This window comes from Apteryx rowi, unplaced genomic scaffold (genome assembly GCF_003343035.1).
Source record: "Apteryx rowi isolate R43461 unplaced genomic scaffold, aptRow1 scaffold_167, whole genome shotgun sequence".
Lineage (NCBI taxonomy): Eukaryota > Metazoa > Chordata > Aves > Apterygiformes > Apterygidae > Apteryx > Apteryx rowi.
Window position 1 is genome coordinate 162,939 of NW_020447941.1, and position 19,079 is coordinate 182,017.

General features: G+C 47.0%; 1 protein-coding gene across 3 annotated transcripts in view; it reads left to right on the forward strand.

Annotated features, from left to right (window-relative positions):
* The window catches only part of SLC24A3 (solute carrier family 24 member 3), a 220,803-nt gene that overhangs the window by 76,091 nt on the left and 125,633 nt on the right, over nucleotides 1-19,079 (forward strand). The window contains exon 1 of one of the 3 annotated variants that reach the window (XM_026060214.1): nucleotides 228-283. The exons of the other annotated variants lie outside the window; for them this stretch is intronic. The gene's annotated coding sequence lies outside the window, so the exon portion shown is untranslated. Of the gene's footprint in view, nucleotides 1-227; nucleotides 284-19,079 lie in introns of those variants that run through there. 3 annotated transcript variants of the gene reach the window in all.

The window sequence follows — 19,079 nt, forward strand, 5'->3', positions numbered from 1 at the left end:
CTGACGGGTCTTGTCGGAGTTCGTTCTCCCTGCAGCTTCCTTACTGCTCTTCCACAAAAGAGGACATTCACTTCATGATTTTCCTCATGCAACATTGCACTTCTGGTTGTGCCACAGCTTCCCATTTCTGCTCTGATTGCAAGCTGTCACTGCATCATTATTTCTCATAGGAAATCTCAAGATTGATTCCTTGCTCACATGGTGCGCAAGGCCGTCCTTGCATCGTCGAACCAGTTCCTTGGGCTGAGATTCCTGCTTGAACCGTGCACACAAGGAGGAAGGAGTAAGAGAGTAATTTATGCTCCCGCAGCTGCCCTGTGCAACATGCTTATCTCATGGCCGGCTGGCGAGGGGAAGTGGCTGTTTCAGTGGGGCTGGATGGCAGGCAGAGGGTGGCCAAACTCCTTCCCAAGTTTCTTTGTAAGAGATGAGATTGCAGTATTGCTGTGATGCCGTTTGTGGTGCTTATCCCCGCAAAGGGCTGGCCCCAGCCCATCCAGTGGTTGTGAGGGCCCAGCCTGATCCTGGGGCTGCAGCAGGTCTCCAGGGTTGTCTCTGATGGGGAGCCTGGGAGCTCACGGTTTTGTACGTGATCTCTTGCGCATATTGAAGAACTTCAGATTCTGGCCTTAGCAGCTGGTTGTCCTGGCCACGTGCCTTTGCATACATCATGCTTTGTTCAGGACCCAAGTTGTGAGGGGGTTGTGGAACATGTAACCTTGAACTTTGACTTTTTCAGCCTGACATCCTAACTGCAAAGCACGCTGGTTTGTGCTTGCAAGGCTTCCATCCAGCTGAATCCTGTCCACAAGCTCTCTCTGGCCATCGTGGTCAAGCTCATCGTTCTTAGGACTTTCAGTCTTGTAGGCTGGACCTTGGGGAGTGCTCAGCGCCCGTGGCACTGCGTAAGCCTGTGGAGTAAGTGCTACGTGGGCACTTGGGAGGTCGGTGGCTGGCGATGCAGAGGTCTGAGTTTGATGGCCAGAGGGATGGCCTTCAAGCTCAGGGTCCTTGCAGCTCACCGCAGCAGACCAACAGGTCCCGGTGACACGGGGCAGGAGCTACCCCACAACGGGGCGACAGCCCTGAATCCTGCCAAGCATCAGCCTGACTAAAAGGAGTGCCCGAATATATAACAACCGATACTTTAAATGATAAGTGTGCTCATCCACTCACCATGAGCATCTCATTTACAAGCCACCGCAAGGAAGAGCATGCAGCGCTCCGGTTGTTAATGCAAATAAATTCTGTGGGAAAAGTCTTGGATTTGCTAAGGGCCATTTCTCCTGTCCTTGAGACTCAGGCCAGAATGGGTTTAATGTTGATTTTAACACAGTGTTTCTGGCTGTCRGATGCTTCTTTGGAGGGTGCCTATCCAACTGGTGTCACAGGGAGTGCAAACCGTATGGCCCAGTCTATCTGGGACTCCGCAAAGCTCTTCTGACTGCTGCTTGAGCTGTCAGGAAGTGAAATGTATATTTAAGGAATAGCTAGATATCTATTTAAGGGATATTTAAGGGCCTCCATTTTAGAGTCATATTAAAAATTTCAATTTAAAAAGCTATAAAATTTAAAAGATGTCTCTTCAGTATGAGAAAGAGACATTTCCAGTTTATTTTTCCACACAAGGTAGGTGCCATGTACCATAAATTTTCTCCTTAGCCTGTAGTATAGTGATTCTTATTACTGTGTTGTAACGCAGCGTAATGGCCTCTCAGCTGATTTATTCATCTACTTTATTGTAGGCATTGACAGGTATACGGGRCAAAATTGTGTGCTGTATTTCTTTCCGGTTTAGTCATGCCAGGCTTTCTATATCAAAACAAAATTCTCCCATCCTGGTTTTAAATATTGATGCAAATGGTTGTTGCTGATGAGTGAGAGCCCTACGGTGAGACCGGTGGTGCTTCAGAGTCCTGCTTCTGCAGGGCTGGGCGCGTGAGTTCTCCTGCACATCAGCCCGCTTGGGACCTGCTCATGGAGCATTGCAAAGAGGTTCTCCCGTCCTGGTTTTAAATGTTGATGCAAATGGTTGTTGCTGATGAGTGAGAGCCCTACGTTGAGACCGGTGGTGCTTCAGAGTCCTGCTTCTGCAGGGCTGGGCRCGYRAGTTCTCCTGCACATCAGCCAGCTTGGGACCTGCTCRTGSAGCATTGCAAAGAGGGGGCTGGAGTTTTGTTCCTGGGCTAAACTTCAAGCACTGTGTGAARACGTAAAAGCTGGATTTTATGCAGCCGGTGGTGGACTGGCTGAGTGCAAAGGTGGCTTAGCGCCCGYCTGACTCTGGAGAGGGCTGCCCGGGACCCCGCAGGGCTGAGAGGGGAGGATCTGTGGGATGCAAGGGCACCGTGGCTCTGCGCTGAGCCTCCTCTTTTGGGGAGAACATCTGGAAGCAGTAAATTAGAAACRGCCGTTTTGGGTTCCAGCCAGGGAAAGATTCCTACCAGCTGTGCGGGTGGTTCTTTCACAGTGCTTTAACCTGTGCTTTCTCAATGAGAAGCCCTCATACGCAAAAGCTGAGGAATGACACGCATCTTTTAGAGGCTTTGTATGAAAAAGACGACTCACGTTTTTATATAAAAATAGTTTTAGATGGAAGGGTGACCAGCACGTTTCCTGGCTCAGCTTCCCAGTTATTGGTAGTGGCTTTGGTTCGTGACGAGTCCTTGTGCTGGTGGTGTTGGCCGCTGGGTCCCGATGCCTACGGTACCCAAGAGGTCCTTCGTTGTCTGTGCCTCCTTGGGCTGCCAGGAGCCCAAAAGCTGGAAAAGCAACAGGAGCAGCTTTAATGAGGGCAGCAGAGGATGCGAACGTGCAGCCGGTGAGGGCAAGTAACCCTGGGGGGAAGCCACCGAGGAAGAAGGACACGGAGCGGAAAGTCAGGCTCATCTTTCCAAGGCTGCGAGCAAAGGGAACGGGGTGGAAGGAATTGGCATCCTGGAGCTGGGAGAAAGAGGGAAGGAAAGCGGCAGGACACAGGAAGGAAGAAGAGATTTTATTTATTTATTTATTTATTTATTTATTTATTCCTGCCAGGATTGCGGAAGGGGAAGGCCTGAGATGCCGGCAGGGTTAGGGGTGCCAAAAAGACCTGAGCTTACTCCCCTGGGCTTGGCTGAGCGCTCAGCTCGCGTGGACTCCCCTAACCTGAGCAGACCTTCCCGGAGGTGATGATCTGTCTGCGCAAAGGCGGTTCAGGCAGCACAAGGGAATTAGTATGCTAGACCCCTTCTCAGCAACTCGGCGTTCAGCCCTATTACCCTATAATTTTTTTTCTCCGACTGGTGTGAAATGATAAGCGGGGAAAGGAAATCAGTTGCGTTTTGAAGGTCTTCTGCGTCCAGGTTTTGTACATTCAGCTGTAAAGGAAAGCGATGTCTAACTTTCAGCGGAGAAGGGGTCTGACAGAATTAGAAATGACTCAGACAGAGCTTGCAGCAGGAGGAATCAGAAGATGCTCATGCATGCATTAATTTCAGCCAGGCCTGATTTGTGCCCTGGCACGTCAGTCTGCTTACCAAAGCAAAGCGTTGCCTCGCTGCTCGCAGTTCACCGTCTCTTTCTGCTGTTTGCATCTGCTCCGCTCCCCGGCAAGCCGAACGGCTGATTGGACATCACATGTTAACTCGCTGGCTTTTCAAGCCCCTGGAAATCTTCACTGAGGCGCTGCAGGATACTCTGCCGAGCAGTGTCACGTCATCTTCTCGTTAGCTCTTAAATGTCCCTGCGTCTTGCCTGTGTGACACTGAACTTCCTTGCTACGCTGTTGTGTTTTAGGAAATACGGGGTTAAAGCCTGGTCCCGGAGGTGACAATAGCAGCAYTATCTGTAATATTGTAGGTAATTTTTTCCTTCCTTTACCAACAAAATCTAAGCCAGGATCTATTCGACTGCTGTCTCCCTCTCATTTTTTGTGGATAGCRTGGTGTGCCGTGCTTGATGTATTTTGTCCTCGGCTTTCTTTGGCAGGGGTTAAGGGTCAAGCGAGAACCTTAGGCGTGAAGCGCGTGATCGCAGAACACACCGCTGCGCGGAGCTAGCCGTGAGTGCGAAGGGTGGCACAGCGTCGGCTAATGCAGCAGCGCTGCTTGCCGTGCTTGGTTGATCCAAGGGAGAGTTGAGTTAGGAGGATCAGCGTGTTTTCTGCATCAGCAGATAGTGCTCAGGTGTGTCTGTATGTGTTTCTGCTATGGTTTCTGTGARGGTATGTGGAATATGAGAGCCTYYRCTTCGTTAAGGGTGTCAGATCAAGGACCTTTTCCGTTAAAAGGAAGCCATAAGCAACAGGGAAAGCAATGAGCAAAACACCCAGAGGCACAAACCTGATAGACGTGGGATAACGGAGACCATGGCAAAGACCAAAAGTCTCCAGCCGCAAATTAGGAAACTATAGGCGTAGCTTTGGAGAAGGCCAACCTGGACCTTATAACTGATAGGAAGGGGAAAACAAGACAAACGTGAGGATTTGGGGTAGTCAAGGGGGGCGGTGGAGCTACACCCCACGTGCCTGGGGTGCTTATGTTGTTGACTCGGCTGTACTTAGGTTTTACGTGAGTTATGGCAGTGTTAAATGAGGGTGGTGGCGTAGGCAGCACCTTGCCTGGGGCCGTGTGCGTAGCCAGCCGTGGCAGTGTCCTCCGTGTGTGTGTGTGCGCCTCCAGTGCATGTCCTCCGCCTTGCTACTGGTTGAACCTGCACACAAGAAGCAGCAGCWGCAGCCACGTCCATCGGCCTGGTCCAGAGAGACCCTCGGTCTCCAGGCACGCCAGGCTGGGCTCCAGCAGCTGGCCAGGAGGGATCCCCGGCTCCTGGCCCTCATAGCAGCCCTTAAGATTTTCCTTCCCCTTGCGTACGCAACTCCATATGGCTTCCCAGATATACCAGGATGCAGATCGGGGCAGGAAAGGGTCAGATGCATGGGAAGTGTATCCAGCTCCCGTACCTGTTGGCATGCATGCCATAGGGGCTCAGAAAGTCTCTGCTGAAGTCAGTTCTGGTCTCACCATTGACTTCAATGACAGCAAACCGAAGCCCAGTCCAGCTCACCTATCTGTAGGCATCCAAGCGCTAGACACCCTGTCTAAACTAGTCCTTTTGGCACCCTCGATAGGCTGTGCTTCCTATTTTAAATGTGCGATGGGATGTCTGTTTTCGCCTGCCTGCCGGAGAAGCTGCCTAGCTGACAAGTCTGGAGCGTCTGACTGGCTTTTAGGTGTCTGAAGTTCAGTGAGATGAATCTGCTATAAGCTCCTGGGAAAGTCTCTTGCCTTTCAATACTGCTTTTTCTCTTAGGTCATCTTGGCATTTTGGAAGATCCTGCCCTAAAGTGGGGTTGTTAGTATGCGCAGGAGTGCCTTGCCTGGCCGTAAGCAATTCTGTTTTCCAAGACTTAAATGTTTCAGCCACAGTATTCTTCGCTGTTTTGTGCCTATTTCCTAGAGATCTCCGTGAGAGCCCAGTGCTCAGCAGCCTTGTGCCATGACACTTGGCAGCGTTTMGTGTTGCATTATGCCCTCTGTCTTTTACAATAACCCAGAGTTTCCACTGCTGGAAGGATTTCCAGTTACTGCGCACACTAGTCTCCCTAAGTCCTCCTCACATCAGTCGCAGCTTGCCGGGAAGGCTCCCCTCTGGATTGCACGTGACATATTGATTGAAGGTCACTGGCTCCAAGAGGGAGGCACACAGTAGGAGACAGGCTCCTAAACCCATTTGGCTCCCTGCCTCAGTTTTAGCTGGGAACACGGTAGAAGAAAGCACACGCGGTGCATGTACTTCTTCTGAGTTTCTAGAGCACCACCTCGAAAGACGCTTTCGGGTGCTGCTTCGAGGTGCACAGTGTTTCTTACCTCATGCACCCSTAAAATGAAATGTTCCTGCAGAAGAGAATGAGAGGGCTTTTGTAAGGCTGGTGGCGGATTATTTACGGCAGAAAACTGTAACCGAGTTRTGCAAAGGTTACACCACCAAGGGGTACGTGGTATTTTGCTGTGTGATTGCCACTGAAATCCATTACCCTTCTAGCTAAACCTCCCTGAAGCGTTTTGGAAATGCTTAACATTTGTTCCCTAAGTGGGATACAGAGACAGATAGGTCAGATCAGAAAATTACCCTGTGCAATCAGCTCTTCAGTGCTTATATCATACTGGGGGCTGAAGAAAGCCTCTTTTTCACATACTGAATCACCAGAAACTGCTCAAAGCCTGGCTTGTTTGTCGCAGCTGGTTAGGGTGTACTTAGCTTTAAATACCAGCTCACATCCTGTTGAAATCAGTGGGACGAGATCCGAGACCTGTAGTTAAGCGTTTGTTGAAYAGATGCATATTTGGGCTCGGAAGTTTCTCCAGGTCTGAGGGACAGCTGGACCTGTTGATGTCCTCCTTCACTGACCATCTCAGCCAACTCTCCTCTCTGCRCCTTTGCAAGCCAGCGTGTTGTGAGGCCTCTGGCTCAGCATCCTCAGTGATACTGTGCCAGGGTCTCACTTTGTCTCTAGCCTGATAAAACAGAGGAGGATATCTATCATCCTTCTTGGCTTTTCTTTATAACGTGTTTCATCTCCTTATACCCATTAAAACTAAAAGCCACATGTTATGCAAGTGGATTTTCTGTGTTAATGCTTTCAGGAGCCTTAGTCCRTTTCTTATTACAGCATATGGGTATCTTATAAAGAAATGGAGTTGCATTTGTGGGATTCAGTGAATTTGCRATATGCAGTGCTTGAAGTTTAAACAGTAGCATCTCTGTCAGGGATCTGGAAGGTCCCAAATGTAGTTTAGGAAGAGTATTGTCTTAAATTTCTGGAGTGGATCCTAGGAATCAGAGCTGTCCTCCATAGATGCCTGTACAGCAGGCAACTAACACCTTGATTTTAATGAAGTACTCTCTTAACTGTGTTTGCAAATGCCTGCATGAGTTACAGTTTAAGATGCAATGAATGGATTTCTGGTAAATCGGGAAGCAGACGGCAACCAAGGAGTTTTCAGTTTGTATCTAGCAAATATCTGGGCACAGCAGCTGAAATGTTGTTGATATCCCTGCACGGGGTCCTCTCCCAAACTCAGCAGGATGCAGGTGTAATAGGTGGATCTGTCATCTCCTGAGAACATCCGCAGCCTTTAGATCCCTCCTCACATGCAGGATGTAAGCTCTCAGCCCTGGTCGCTGCTCTGCAAGGCATACTTCTTGCAGAGTCTGAAGCACTTGTTTAATGAAAAGCAGTGCATAACAGGGGTTTCTTGTAGCTTCATGCATCCCTTCCCCAGCCCTGCTGAACAGCAGGCAGGCTCCGCATAAAACATATCTTTTATATCCTGTTTCCTTCAGGGACGCAACCCTTCAATCAAAGAACTTTCCTTGAGGATGAGAATGCTGTTTTTTTTCAGTCTCCAAGACAGGACAACAGAAGAAGGGTAGATTGGTGATGTTTGACGTAAAAGCAGAAGGTGTTAATAAGGCTATAGTAGGAAAATATATCTGTGATACTGTTCTGTCTCCAGCTGGAGCCGTAACCCATTAAGTAATGCAGGCACCACCCTGGCAAATGGACCTTTCAGCAACATTGGTTTTTATTGTAGAAAACAGAGCTGGGAAGGCTGTAAAAGTAAGAGGCGCAGCCATAAGGCCCAGGCTGTGTTTCAGCGTGCATCTAGAACCRGACAGCAGAAGCGGTGAGAATTGTCACGTGCTTTTCTTTGCAACCTGCCGCAGCTCAGGAATACTTGCCGGTGGCCTTTGCAGGTGAGGAGGCTCCGTGTAAAACACGTGCTTGAGACCCAAATATGCGTTGTCCCTTTTTCATTTGCTGGGTTGCGTTAGCCTCAGCAGCTGCTAAGAATGGCTAAAGTAGGAGCCCGACCACAATAATGAAGTTTAGCCTCTTGCTTGGCAAAAGAAATCCTAGGTCAGAATGTATTAATACATATGCTTTTAGCTTGGTTTCCTGGGGAAATGARTCTTAATTACGTGGTGTTTGTGGGTAAGGGTGGGTACTGGTGTGAGTTCCTAATAATTTTTCAACCTGCTGGCCAATTTCAGGCTCATTTGAGGGAAAAGGAACAGTCTGAAGGTGAAGGAGGCTCACTGAAGTGTTGTGAGAACAAGTATCTGAGTAGAGGCAGGAGGCCRTAAGGCACCCCGAGGGAAAACGTTGGACTCGATCCCTGTGAATTGGTGATGAATGCCCCAGTTCAGGCAAATGCCTCAATCGGGGCATCTGCCTTATACCAAATAAAGAAAATCCAGCCGCAAGACACCATGCTGTTGAAAATTGGACTTCTTTGTTTCTGCTGCTTGCAGAAGCCATTTCCTTCTGGTTCACCATGCGGTTACATGGAGACTTGTGCTGCCACAAGAGAAAGGGAGAGGGGAAGGATGAAGCGAGTGGGGGCGAGGGATGGCCAGGACTGTTTSGTTCATCACACTGCTGACTGGGGCGAGTTTAAAGTGTATGCGGAGCAAATTGGCATGCAAGGACAGTTCACAGGTTGCAACAACCCTACTGCTGAGGTAGCATGACTCCAGGAACTTCCGGTACTATGAAACCCGTCAAACCTCRGTTGGGTCCAGTTGTCTGCTGGTGCGTGAACTGGAAGTGAATGGAGCAGCGGCAGAGAAGTATCTCTGGAAGTTCATGTGTGCAAATTGCCATTCCTGTGATCTCCTCCAGTCTGTAGCAGTACTGCCTCAAAAGATCGCATCCCTCCTGTGACAGCCGCTGTACTGTGGTGGTGTTACTCCTTGCTCTGCTAGAGCCTGGAGGTCCCAGCTGTGGGCCGGGAACTCTTTGGGCTGAATCTGCACCAACAGAATGAGAAGGTCTTTTCCTGGCGAAACGTATGGTGAAGCATATTTTACACGATCAGATGACTAGTGAGGAGGAAATCCTTATGCCCGTGAAGTTGATGACTGCATTCCTTATGGTTTTACTGAGCTAAGGATATCGTACCAGAGGAATATAGGTTTCTAAAACGAGACAACTTTGCTCAGCCTTTTCTTGTTTGTGTCGATGAGCCGTATGCTGAAAAAGAAACACTGTTTTGAAGAGATCGGTGTTTCCTTTGTGGCTTTGGGTTTGAGATTTTGATAYGCTTGGAGAAATAGTTTAAAACCCTTGTGTATGTTGATACGGTAGGCTGAAGTGCCCTTCCTGCTGGTTGACTTTTCCTTTCTAAACTGCATGTCTGTTTTTTTGTGCTTCTGAAACGAGGCAGAGAAGTTGTTTCCGCTCTGTCTGAAGCGTTCCCGCTCCCTCTGGCAGTGTGCTTAGGCAGCAGGTACTTTCTGAACAGTGGTCCAGGAGGCATATCCACTTTCAGAGGGTTTAGGGATAGCAAAGATTTCATACTTGCATTGCCATAAAAATCCCTGAAGGACTGTTCAAGGAACCAAAAGTTGCAATGGGAAACGGAGGTAAAGAGAACAAAGTGACTTGCTCACAGGCCAGGTCAGTGGTATGGCGAGGTCTCGTATGGACCATACGGCCTCTCACTGCAACCCAGCTCCAGGCTTAAGCAGGAGAAAAGAGGTGAGGGAGTGGAGGAGCACTCACAACTTCTGCCAAGAGCTGGCCACCCCTTTTCCCTCCTCCAGCCATGCCTGCACAGCTCCCTTCTCTCCATCTCATTCCTTCTCCTTCTCAGCTGCTGTGTTCAGAGCGCCTTTTCCAGGTTTAGCCTCCATTATCTCTTGGACAATAAGAGTAGTATGCAAAGAGCGGAAGGGAAGAAGTACTACTTCTCTCTTTTGGGAAGATGCTGGGGGTGATTCTTGAGGATCCATGGCTAGTATCAGTAAAGTTCACCTTGGACAAAACGTTAGAATACTAGGGTGCCTTTCTGTGTATGCACAGAGAAAGATAAGTCCAAGAAGAAAGGTGGGGGGTTTTTTGTTTTTATTTTTTAATCTCATCTGCTACCATGTGAATGTTTCTAATTTCTTGCTCCATAAAGGTAGCCTCTCGCAGGGTAATGAAGTTGTAAGCATATCCTCTAAACTTGATTGAAAGCCTAGTTGGCTGTYGTAAGGTATAATCCTGCTTTAAAGACTCTCCCATTTGAAAGCATAATCTTATTTTAAAACTCTTGATATTACCACAGCAATGCTTCCATTTAGGGGGAGAGAGGAGGAAAAGAATGTAATTGGGATAAAAAAGGAGCTTAGTATCTTCATAAAACAGATGGTTCTTTTTCTAGCCATATGTAAARTACAGTCCTGCCCATGTGGGGATTTACATGTAATTACAGCTGCCCTTATAGTTTCCTCTTTTTTTTCTTTTTTTTTCTTTTCTTTTCTTTTTTTTTCTTCTCTCCTTCAAATTAGGAGGAGGCAAATTCTATGTGCAGTTGCCCCTCTTGGGAATTCAAGGTCTTTAGGCCTAATCATGTGCAGTGCTCTCTGATGACGCGCATCCATGTCTGTGAGGATTCCTGGTGCTCTCACGGAAATTTAGCCTGGAAAAAGCCCTGAAGAAGAAAACCCCTTCCTGCCTATGCACGGTACTACATGGCTGAAAGTCCTTTACAGAGTTGGAGCCTGAAGTCCAGGTCCCTGTAATTGTCACCAAATTGAACAAAATCCTTTTGGTCAGACTGTAATCTGGGCTGTGCCTGGAACCGGCTGGAAAACCACTTGTGGGAATTTGCTTCCTTGGCAAATGTGAACTATTTCCAAGGGGCTGTTTCTGCATGATCTGGTTTCAGTGACTCTCCCTAGCTCTCCTGCCAGTCTGTCTCTCCAAGGAGCTGATGGAGGGTCCAAGTTTCCAGGCTTCTGATGCAGAGCTGGATGCCTCTGTACCCCAGGAGGGAGACTCCCAAATACCATGATGTCTGACTGACGTTGCCACTTTTCTGAACTTGGGAGCCAGCCAGAGGGCTCTTCACTTAACCAGTCTTCTTCAGCGGCACCCCTCCAAGAAGATGCGGCTTTGAGGGTGCCAAAGAGAACTTTGGCCTCAAGCGTGGGATGAAAAGCGTTACATGAAAGAAGGCTGCTAGGAAATTTGTGAAGGCAGAGAGCATCTTCGCATGCTACCATGCCAACCTAATGAAGAGGGCTTTGTGTTTGATTTGAAGATGGTGCATGACTAGAATCACTTAATGACTGGAGTGGCCAAGAGGAGGAGGGGAATCACAGCAGTATCCAGGCAGGGATGAAGGTGAGATGAATGCAACAACCTGCTGCAGGTTTGTGATTTCTGCCCAGAGAAGCTGGTAGAAGAAGGAGCCTAGAGCTTGCTCCGGAGGGAGAGACAAAGAGAGCAGGATGTGGTTGTGCTGTGCAGGGAGGGAGAAGAGACAGGCATGGATTAGCTGGATGTCTACTAGAAAAGGACCACCACAGAATGAGGACAGTCCATCTAGCTCTTGAAGTGTCTTTAGAATAACTTTTTGTTTCAGAATGTGAAGGAAGCTGGTAGAGGAGATTCTATTCTATATTTTATTCCCATTGCTGGAGAGTCTCAAGATAGAAAGTAATTTGGGGTGAAAGTGTTTGTGCTTCTGAGAAAAGGAAGTAGGGAGGAGGACAGGGCAAGAAAGCAGCAGACTCCAGGAAGCAGACTTCAGAGAACTGATAGGGTTTATTGGGAAGGTATTTTAAGGAGAAAAGGCGTGTTAGCAGTTCACTGACAACATCTCTGTTGAAGGCACAACAGCTAGCAGTCCTACTGCAGAGGAAGATAAGAGGCAGAGACCACTGTGTCACGGGAGCCTCAGGGACCTGAAAATCGAAAAGGACTCATACGGTGTCTGAAACAAGGCCACGTGTCTGAAGACAAGCGCAGAGGAAGAGTACAGTGTGGGGAGCTAATATCTGAAAAACTGAAGAGCAAATAGAGCTGCAGCTAGTCAGGGGACCACAGAGCCCAAGTATTTAATATTTTCTTTGCTTTACTCTTCAGAGAAGAGGTTAATTATGATCAGATATTTCATGTAATTAATTCTAACAGGGTATAAGACCTCGTGCAAAATAAGGAAGGTAAAGATGATTTCAAACCTGATAAAATTCACTTTGAAATGCTTAATGAGCTATGCGATGTTATCTCTAAACCATTTGCCGTTATTGTGGAGAATTTGTGGAGGGCAGGCGATCTCTCGGGTCTGGAGAAGGGCAAACATAATATCTCTCTTCAAACTGAGGGAAAAAGGAGGGCCCAGGGAATTATAAAGCAGGCAGCCTAACTCAGATGACTGGAGAGATACTAGAACAAATTATTAAACAATCAGTTTGTAACAAAAACATCCAACATGGACTTACCAAGACCACATTGCATCGTAGCAGTCTAATGTCCTTTTTGGCAGGATAACTGGCCTCACACAGCAGAGGAGGGAAGAAGCAGAGATGGTGTCTTGATTCTCTCCCATGTGACATTGACATAAGCAATTTAGGGAAATATGGAAGTGGGTGCAAGACTGATTAAAAAAAAGACAGTTGAAAAGTAGTTATCAGTGGTGTCCTGTAAACTAAAAAGCATTTCAAGGAGATGCCTTTCACAGGCTGCCTTGGTTTGGGGTCTGTTCAGCATTTCTCCACCATCCAAGCTTTTGATGCAGCCAGTGCTTGCAAGCTTTCCAGATCATGCCAAACTTCAAAGTGCTGCAAGATCACTGAGGGCAAGGTTTGGACTGACAGTGACCTTGATAAACTGAAGAACTCGTCTGAACAAGATGAAGATGAAAAACAAAAATGCAGTTATCAGTAAATAAATGCATATACCAAAGGTTYGCACTGAAAAATCAAGGGCACAAGTGCAGAATGGGAAGCAAAATGGGTGAGATCTGGTCAAACAGCAGAATAAAATCCATGGGTTGTGATGGACCACAAACTGAACAAGATAGCCAGTAGACTGGTACTGCCAAAAARGTGAATCTCCCTGCAGGTGTTTATAGGAGGTTGGGCATCGGAGGTGATTACTCCACTCTGCCGATGGTTGGTGAGGCCTCAGCTGGAAAGTGGTGTGGAGTTTTTGCCATCACATTACGCAGAGATATAAACAGGTTGGAGGCAGTCCAGAGTTTAGCACTAGAATGAGGAGGAGTTCAGAAGACTGTAAGAAGGGCTTGAGGTTGTGGGCTTGTTTAGGCTGGAAAAAGAGAGGGACAAAGAAGGGGGAGAAGAGCAAGGTGTGTGACGGGAGGCAGCACRGGAAAAGTTTCCCCGATAAAGGATCAGATGCCCATCAGTTATTCTCTGTGCTGGTAGGGCAAAACCCAGGCAATTTAGTTTGCATCAAGGAAGACTGATGTTGAATGTTAGGCACAGTGTAATGCATGGTCCATCTGTACTGGCCTTCCTCAGTTCCAGATTTRGCAGTCCCCCTTCCTTTACAGTTTCATGAGTTTGTACCTATGGCTGTTTGGAAACTAAGTCTTGTGCAAACCTAGGAGAGCGTGTCACCATAACCTGTGCGCCCTGATTTAGAAACACCTTTGATTATATGCTTAGTCCTTAAGCCTAGGAGTAGTCCCAGAGCGTTTATGTCCTTAAAAGTAAGCACATGCCTCAGCACATTGCTGAATGGGGTTTAAATGTAAGTTGATGCACATATAGCTGGTTACAAACTCAGTTACATGTGTGTTTGGTTCAGAGAACTTTACAACTCAACTGACCTGTTTAGTGGAGCTTATATGTGATGCAAGCTCATTACACCATTATTTCTTTCAGCTTCTCCCCTTTACCTCTGAATTTCCTAGTATTTAAACACAACAAAGCAGTGATAAATTGAAATAAATAAAAAAAAACAGCCTGTGCATCAGCAATCTCAATCCAAGCACTCAAAACAAGGGACTTTTCAAGCTGAGGTTGCTCTTGCAGTGTTAACTGGGCAGTGCTGCACTTCTGCAGAGTTTTCTTTCCCTCTTTCTCTTGCTGACTATCAATCAGACTTTGTACAGGCCTTTGGCAAATGTGGGGTTTGCAGGACAGATGAGTTGAAGAGGCAACTTTTCAAATCCCTAACTGATTTCACAGTCTGTCTTACTTAGGTTTCATTGTTTGAGTCATACAATTTAGTCGAAGAGAAATAACACAGGGCGGAGGGGAACACATCTACCGAGCCAGGACTTTTCTGCCAATCCCCTTAAGTCTGTGGCACTGGACCAGTTGTATCTTGTTTGGAAGGCAGTAGGTGCCTGGAGGGAACAATACCAAGAATCAAATATTTCTGTGAGTAAGACTGCAATGTTATTATCACCAGTCATGAAAAGCTTTTCCTTGGATGCTTCAAAGATACATGGAAGGGAAAAGGATAAAACATTTTAAATAATGTCTCTCCGATGACAACCACAGCTGCTAGAACATAAAGCTTCTTGATAATGTTATGATGGTTTTTTGGAACAGTATTAAAGGTGTGAGCTGCAAAGAACTTAAAAATTCAAGAAAAATGGTGCGAGGGGTATAAATTATTTATTTATGATCAAGAAAGGAGTTTTTCTCTGTTTCATTTTTTTTAACCTTAGAAATAAGCAGGAAATAATGTTCAGCTTTCCCTGGTTTGTTAGAATTGCCTTTAGAAGGCTGAAACTTGTTCTTTTGCCATAATTTCGGTCTTTGGCAAAAGACTTTCATTAGTATTGTTTGGTTATGCTCAGGGTCAATGCCAAACAAGTGGTGGCAACAAATTTGGTGGGACAGGGCAGATGGTATGCATGGAGCTTTGCTTATGGACAGATGATGAGTCAGTTGAGAGCTTATGGGTCAGAATTAGAGGGCAGACAAATGTGTGTGATGCTGTGTAGGGTGTCTGCTGCAGCCTGCCTGGTCGGGAAGAAGTAGGTGAGGTCTTTTTCAGACAGATGGAAGAAGACTCATATTCACAAGCCATGATCCTTATGGGGGTCTTGAACCACCCTGACATCTGCTGGAGGGGCAACACAGCAGGGTACAAGCTATCTAGGATGTTTCTGCAGTGCATTGATGATGACTTCCTGAAACAGGTGATCAGTGAGCCAATGAGGGGAGGTGCTCTGCTGGACCTGACACTTAAAAACAGGGAAGAAATGGCTGAGGATATAAAAGTCAGGGGCAGCCGTGACTGCAATGACCATGAGATGGTGGAGTTCAGGATCCTGAGAGGAGGGAGCAAGTCAAAAAGCAAGATCACAACCCTAGACTTAAGGAGAGCAGRCTTTGGCCTGTTCAGGGACCTTCTCAGAAGAATCCCATGGGAAACATGGAATACAGTCCGGGAGAGAAGAGGGGTCCAGGAGAACTGGTTGATTTTCAAGGATCAATTCCTCCAAGCTCAAGAATGGTCCATCCCAGTGAACAGGAAATCAAGCAAAGGCAGTAGGAGGCCTGCATGGATGCACAAGGTGCTCCTGACAAAGCTCCGTCATGAAAAGGAAGCTTACAAAGTGTAGAAGCAGGGTCAGGTGACCCAGAAGGAATATAGAGACACTGTCCGAGCATGCAGGAATGGGGTTAGGAAAGCCGAAGCCCACCTGGAGTTGAATCTAGTGAGGGACATGAGGCAACAAGGTGGTCTTCTACAGGTATATCAGCAGCAAAAGGAAGACTAGGGAAAATGTGGGTCCATTGCTGAACGGGGCAGGAGACCTGGGGACAAAGGACATGGAAAAGGCTGAGGTACTTAATCCCTTTCTTGCCTCTGTTTTTAGTAGTAAGACTTGCCTTCAGGAATCCCAGGCTCCTGAGGCCAGGGGGAAAGTCTACCCTCAATAGAGGAGGATCAAGTTAGGGAACATTTAAACAAATTGGACATRCATTAGCYCATGGGCCCTGATGGRATGCATCCATGAGAGCTAAGGGAGCTTACTGATGTCTCTGTGAGGCCACTCTCAACAATCATTGACAGATCATGGCGATCAGGAGAGGTTCCTGAGGACTGGAAGAGAACAAATGTCGCTTCTATCTTCAAGAAGAGCAAGAAGGAGGATCTGGGAAACTACAGGCCAGTCAGCTTCATTTTGATCCCTGAGGAGGCGATGGACCAAATAACCCTGGAAACCATCTTGAAACATATGAAGGTCAGTGAGGTGACTGGGAGAAGTCAGCRTTGATTTATGAAGGMGAAATTGTGCTTGACCAACCTGRTAGCCCTCTACAATGAAATTAGTAGCTCGGCAGACGAGTGGTGGATATTGTTTATCTTGACTTTAGCAAGGCTTTTGACACTGTCTTCCATAATGTTTTCATTGACAAACTGATGAAGTGCAAACTAGATAAGTGGACAGTGAGGTCGTTTGAAATCTGGCTGAACTGCCAGGYTCAAAGGGTTGTGATTCAGCAGCATGAAATCCAGCTGGAGACCAGTCACTAGTGCTGTCCCCCAGGGTTCGATACTGGAGCTACTACTGTTTAGCATCTTCATTAATGACCTGGATGATGGAAGACAGTGCRCCCTCAGCAAGTTTTCAGATGATACAAAATTGGGAAGAGTGGCTGATATGCCAGATGGTTGTGCTGCCATTCAGAGGGACCTTGACAGGCTGGAGAAATGGGCAGAGAGGAACCTCACGGAGTTCAACAAAGGGAAGTATAAAGTCCTTCACCTGGGGAGGAATAACCCATGCATCAATGCAGGCCTGGGGCCAGCTGACTGGAAAGAAGCATGGCAGAAAAGGACCTGGGTGTCCTGGTGAACAAGAAGTTGAACGTGAGCTCGCAATGTGGTCTTGCAGCAAGGAAAACCAACAGCGTCCYGGGCTGCACTAGGAAGAGCATGGCCAGCAAGTCGAGGGAAGTGAACCTTGTCCTCTACTTAGCATAGGTGAGTCCACACCTGGAGTGCAATGTCTAGTTCTGGGCTCCCTAGTACAAGAGAGACATGGTCATACTGGAGCAAGTCCAGTGAAGGGCCACAAGGAAGATTAAGAGCCTGGAGCATCTGTCAGATGAGGTTTCATATGGACACATACGTACACACACCCCCATGTGCATGCATGCATACTGTACATGTCCCTCTTCATTTGTCCCTTATCAATGTGTATGAATACCTGAAGGGAGACTATAAAGAGGACGGGGCCAGACTCTGTTCAGTGGTGCCCAGTGACAGGACAAGAGGCAACGGGCACAAACTGAAACACAGAAAGTTTCATCTGAACATGTGGAAAAACTTTAAAGTGAGGGTGACTGAGCACTGCAATAAGTTGCCCAGAGAGGGTGTGGAGTCTCCATCCTTGGAGATACTCAGAAGCCATCTGGACAAGGTCCTGGGCAAYATGCTGTAGGTGACCCTGCTTGAGCAGRGGGTTTGGATTAGATGATCCCCAGAGGTCCCTTCCAACCTCAACCRTTCTGTGATTCTGTGAAAGCTAAGGGAGGTGGGATTCTTTACCCTGGAAAAGACAAGGCTCATGAGAAATCTTCTTGATGTATAAATACCTAATGGGAGGGATTCAAGATGATGGAGCCAGACTTTTCTCAGTGGTATTCAGTGACAGAGCAAGAGGCAAKGGGCAAAAATGGAAATACAGAAATTTCCCTTTAAACRTAAGAAAAAAATGTTTTTTACTGTGAGGCCAGTGAAACACTGGAACAGGTTGCCCACAGAGATTGCAAGACTCCATCCTTGGAGATATTCAAACMCCCACTGGACACAGTCCTGAGCAACCTGAACCTGTGCTGGCTTTGAGCAGAGGTGTTGGACTAGAGGATCTCCAGAGGTCCCTTCCAACCTCAGCAATTCTGTGATCTTATTGAGCAGTGTAYGTAGGCACTGAATATAGTTTTTGAGCTGTAGCTGTGGCTCCTAAATGTTACTTCGGTGCCAGGAGATCAATAGCAGTTTTATAATACTGTTGCCCAAGTCCTTCAAAGTCTTGATATGGTGATACCTTCGCAGAGCAGTGGGTTCAGAGTTGCAGCTGGTAAGTTAAATCTTTCATTCCCTTACAATTCCTTCTTTCATTATCATAAGATAATAGGGAGTTTTTCCTGAATTCCACAGATTTTCCCATCACATGATAACTGATATCMTGGCCTGGAATCCAGGAGATCTCTGTCCTTCCCAGTTGTGCCACAAACCTCTTGCACAGCGTGGTTAGTTGTATTGTGGTGTGAATATCAACAGGAACTGATCTRAGGTTAGGCAGCTTCTTTTAATTGTGGCCTTTCCTCATTTTGAAATACTCACCTATACAATAGCAATGTTTTTCTGCTATGGTAKAATTGTCATTTTTTGCTTGTAATTTTAAGGCCAAACTGGCTATACAGGTAATGTAATCSTACAGCATCTTAGTCAAAGCTTCCTTACTTTTGTCCAAGATGTTGAGATAYGGACAAGCACATATACACATGCAGGGTAACAGCTGTTGGTCAGATTATCTCAAATATCCCTCTGGAAAGAACGAATTCTCAAGGATTCATTTAAATCAAACAACCCAATTTCTGCATCCAGTTTTCTCATGACACATAAAGGAAGTGGAGGGGTTACTCTTTCCTTTCTGCTGCTTGTTTCTCCCATGAGAACAGAGAGCAGCAAATGCTTCTTTAATGTCAGCATAGAAGTTGTATAAAAGTTTGTGTATGTAACTGATACATAAAAAATAAACCATACAGATAGAGGAACAGTTCTTTCACCTCTTTGGTATGAAAGTAAGACTATATTCTGATTAAACCTGAATCCTGCTCAAGGGTGTTTTTGAGATTAAATCATTGCTGTAGGAGACTTCAAGCAGGGGTAAAAGGAACTGCCTTTGATAATGAAGGCAGCATCCCAATGAGCATCAGCATCTGCTAAGGGACCGTAGCAGTACTTGTGCTGTGATTGAGGCTCTGCGCTCGGTACCTTCTGATTTGCCCCTGTGCAATTAGCAGAGCAATGCTGTGCATTTGCAGCGGTTTCTGCCGTTGGGGACTTGTGACGCTGCAGCAGTCGTTCCCATTCTGCAACGTGACTCTGCTCCGGGAAGAGTGCTCAGCAGCTTTGTAGAAGGCATGTTATAAATGTCGTCTGGGACACAGGTTGGTCAAGAGGAGCACCAAAACAGAACTCYGGCTCCAGGAGGCGGCACTCAGACATTCTTAGGAGACTTCCTTAGACATGCTCCACAAGGCTGGGATCAGCACCCTCATTTGTGAACTAATGAGCRTGAGGCATCCAGATGGCAGAAATA